This window comes from Sylvia atricapilla, chromosome W, assembly GCF_009819655.1.
Source record: "Sylvia atricapilla isolate bSylAtr1 chromosome W, bSylAtr1.pri, whole genome shotgun sequence".
NCBI classification, from domain to species: Eukaryota; Metazoa; Chordata; class Aves; order Passeriformes; family Sylviidae; genus Sylvia; species Sylvia atricapilla.
Window position 1 is genome coordinate 16,146,434 of NC_089173.1, and position 4,609 is coordinate 16,151,042.

The 4,609-nt window shown below is 46.0% G+C and overlaps 1 pseudogene; it reads right to left on the reverse strand.

The window, feature by feature from the left end:
• Positions 1 to 2,427: 2,427 nt before the first annotated feature.
• Positions 2,428 to 2,717, reverse strand: LOC136373463 (16 kDa beta-galactoside-binding lectin pseudogene; annotated as a pseudogene).
• Positions 2,718 to 4,609: the final 1,892 nt, after the last annotated feature.

Here is a 4,609-nt window from a genome sequence, read left to right on the forward strand (position 1 = left end):
ACTGAGCCAATCACTGTCAGAAAGGTATTGAAAATTCTAGGTAAAGTTCCTAAAATGTCTAAAGGTAAACTGAAACCCTTTTCTTTATTACAGAGGTGCCTGCTCAGGGGTGGGCCATGCTTTACTACAAAACCCCTCAGATGCTGAGAGGGGATTGCTCAGAGCTACCTGAGGGAGTGCAGGGGTTCCCCAGTCTGGGGATTTAGAGGGCAGAGCCACCTGGGGTGTGGGAGTTGGGCCAACACAGGGTGGGGTGGGCAACCCAAGGTGGACATCCTGAGATGGGGCATCCCCAGGTGACCCTACTGACCACAGCTGGAGTGCTGTGTCCAGTTCTGGCCTCCTCAAGTCAAGAGGGACATGGAGCTTCTCTAATTCTCAAAAGATTCATTCTCCTGGACTTTCACCTCCTTAGCAGAGAACTTGGAGACTTACATTTGGACCTCCACCCCTTTTTTTGTTTTAAAGAGTAAAGCCACCTAACACAACACACACCAAAATAAATTCAGTAGGAAGGACACTCCAGTCATTTTGTCTAGCTCTAGCAAGAGACAGACATTCTCATGACAAAATAATTTCAAACTGCCCAATGCAATTAAGGAATGAAGGGGAAAACACCTGGAAAAGGTAATGACAAAATTGAACACTGGGGGAAATGGTGAGATGTAGAGGAATGGTTGTCTAAGAAGGGTCATATAAACATAAAGTTGGGGTCCCTTTTTGAGAGGTTGGGCCGAGCTACAACATCCACACCGAGACCGTGTTTGATGCCGCACTCGCGTTTATTGTTTGTCTCTTCATATTTATCCTTTTGCGACTTTATTGACATTACAAGGCACTTAAAAAATGTACACATTTGCTGCCTTAAGGAGGCTTCCATATTAACACTATAAAACTACATATGAACACCCATTAGAACCTGGAACACCTTAAGGGAGAGAGGTGAATTTTTTGCTGCGCCACGACCTGAATTTTTGCTACGCCACAAAGGCCCACCGGTTCTGCAGGCCAAGGGCCCAGTCTGGAATTGCTCACCTTATTCCAAATATTTCTGCAACATCTCCCCCTTTTTCTTTTGAGCAATTTAGACTGAATCAAAGGCACGACTCAGCAAAACACACTAAAACAATTACAATTGCAATACCACACATAATACTAAAACGAATCAAGTCTTTGACCCAACCAGTCAAAACTCTATGAATCAAACCATTGGTCAGAAGGAGCGTTTCTCAGTTGCGCGAATTGCCTATAGATGGACTGTGAATGGTAACTTAGATATTATTCATAACTTAATTTGACTTAGCTTATCTTAACATAACGTAACTTAACTCATGTAATTGATATAACTTATTTAACTTATTTAACTGGTATAACTTGGCCAAGTTATAATTTATACTATATACTATATACTTATAACTCTATTTAACTTAAGTCTATGACTGTATTTATATGACTACTTTGTAATTGTTACACCTTATAAGCATAGAGCGTGTAAGACAAATCGTAGGCGTCAACGTTATTGACACTATTTCGCGGTATTTTTTGACTGGGGATATGCACAAGTGGATTGACTTAGTACACAGACAGATTCAGATCCTTTCTTGGTCAACTCGGTGAAAGCCTCTGATCTGTTCACGACCCGATTTTTTGGCTGGACAGACAAAAACGAGCACTCGAGGATGATTGGTGTCTTCCCTCCTTTTTTTTTTTTTTTTTTTTTTTTTTGCAAGTTTTGGTTTATTTAACTACACAGTGAGATATTAATTTTAAAGAATTAAGGACTTTAGTTAAAGTAGACGTGGACTTGCTGACGTAGACTTCCCTTTACATTTTGAAGAATAAAGGACTTTAGTTAAACTAGACATTGCTGACGTAGACTCCCCTTTTACATTGAAACTTCCTTTTTTTAACATAAGCCGGATTTAAGGAACCGATAAATCAGGAGACCTGTCAACTTAATCAATAGACTCCAAGAACACAATGTGATCATAAATCAGATAGTCTTGAGAAAACAGGATCCAGGTGTCACCAACACTAAAAGGTTAAAAAGGCAAAGCGAGGAAGACGCATCTTACTTCATCATTTTGAGACCCCCACCCCCTAAAAAGGACCACCGACCCATTTCAAAGAACAAACTACGCATGCTTAATTGCTTTTTGGCTAATTACCATACGAAGCGGGGAATGGGATGGACCAGAGTCATGAATATGCATTTGTGTTTTGGGTATTCAACACTTTTGTACATAAAAAGACCCTGTGATCATCTGTAAATTGCGCGTGTGTATTTGGGAGCTATCCCGCACGCTGCCCGGCGTCGTAATAAACATACACTTTCTAACTTCAAACTGTTAGAGAGTCTTTGTCCGTCAGAGTTGGATATTGGTATTAGATCAATATCCATATTTTTTTAACAAATCAACAGGGAGCAGAAAACAAAACAAACCAAGCTATAGCTGTTAGCTGAACTTAATGGCTTTGACTTTGAAGTCACTCTCCACAGCCAGGTATTCAATTTTCTCCATGCCCAGCCGATTTGGGAACTTGAACTCTGCCTCGGGCAGCTTCACCGTTGCTTCGGTTTCATCGAAGAAGATGCATATTCTTTGGCATCAGACTGGATCTTCCCTTTGACCTTGATGCACTCACCAGGCTCAACATTCAGCTGAGTAACAACCAGTCCTTTCTTCATGCTGCAAACACCAGCCCCAGCAGGCAGAGAAGCCCTGAGCCCTTTTCCCAGCCCGGAGTGACGCAGCTCGCTATGCAAATTGTTGTTAAGTCCGTCATTGTCAGAGTCAGATTCAGAGTCATGTGGAAGGGGAAGACTCACGGCGGCTGTGCTGGCTTGTATTTGCGCTGCCGTTGCCGGGGGAGACGGAGCCGCCACGCCTTTCACAGGCGCCGCCGTGACCCCGGCCGCCGCTTCCCGACTTCCGCGAGACGGGAGGGGCTGTGACGCTGAGCCGTCGTCTCCGCCTTGCAGACCGCCCCCTCGCGTCATGCCCGTGGCCGGCCCCCTCTCGTCACCGGCTCTGCCTGCCGTCTCATCTTTCACCACGCCCTCAGACTCTGGCGGGTGTGCTTCTTCCCGAACAGGGTCAATTCGAGCCGGAGCGGTCGGGGCCACATCCGGTCCTTGAACCTGCTGAATTACATCTTGCAGCGTTGAGCAAACGGGGCTCGGGTGCCTTTCACAGGGCAGGCACTATGAATACCGAAATATCTCGCCAGCCTAGAGGGTTTCCGCGTCTCATTGTTCTTGATCTTCGCGCTTTCAGGTCTCTCACTTTCCAGAGCCTGAATCGCAGCCTCCGCTGCCTTCCGCTCTGCCGTAAGCAGTTGTAAGGTAACCAAGGTCTTTTTCCACACCATGCCCAGTTCTTGTGCGACTTTTCTTTCCTTGCCGCCCCCAATCGCGGAATCTCAAAGCAATTCTTCTATCTCTCGCCACTCCGTCTCACTAAAAACAAGCGATGGCTTGTTCAGCTTCTCTCTCCTCTTGGCCCATTGGGCCAAATGCTCTAAGTCGGCCTCTTTTAATTTTTCTCCTCTCTTAGATATAATATTGGCAAGAAGTCGTGTCGCTGCCTGCATTTCTCGATCCATGTTTTTTTCCCGCCGCCTCTTTGTTCCGCAGCGAACGCAGTCTTACCTTCCACCAGGGTGTGTCGCTGTAGCCTCACGGATCACTACTGCGAACACCGTTCCCGACCCCTCTCGCTTTCTGCCTCGCTCGTTTCCCCGGTCGAACTGAGCCGAACTCGGTTGTAAAACGAGCACTCCTGCGTCCAGGAGACCGCAAACCGTCCAACGTTCCGGGGATGGCGCGGGATTCATCCAACGATCCGCGATGAATCCTGTGGAATGCTTCGCGGCCAGCGCGAGATAGCGATTCCACACGACCCACGTCTGGGTCGGCTCCCCGATACCGCAAATCAGGGGAGCCCCGCTGAGCCCCTTCTTTCGGCCAGCGGACCGTACCCACCCATGTTCGGGGGGAGGGTTATGGTAACTAAAGCAAAAGGGTCCCAGTTCCAGGCGCCAGATAAAGTTGAGGTCCCTTTTTGAGAGGTCGGGCCGAGCTACGACATCCACACCGAGACCGTGTTTGATGCCTCACTCGCGTTTATTGTTTGTCTCTTCATATTTATTCTTTTGCGACTTTATTGACATTAAAAGGCACTTAAAAATGTACACATTTGCTGCCTTAAGGAGGCTTCCGTATTAACACTATAAAACTAGCCGTTAGAACCTGGAACACCTTAAGGGAGAGAGGTGAATTTTTTGAACCTTAGTCCAAATATTTCTGCAACAGTTGCCCACATAAATCCCCCTGCAATGATGGCAGAAAAGACCCCATAGTCTGCAAGGATCTAAGTTCTAATGATTATCTGTCAAATGGCCCTAAGCATCATCATCACCAGAAAAAGCAGATGAAGCAGCTTCATGGCTGAAAATGCCTCCAAAGGAGCAGTAACCACCTGCAGTCCTACAGCTCAGGCAACGCCACAGAAGGGAAAATGGCTTAAAATGGACTCTTTGAATATGAAGGGTTAATCTAATTTATCAACTTAAAAAGAAAATACGCATTAAAAAAAGAATTCAAACA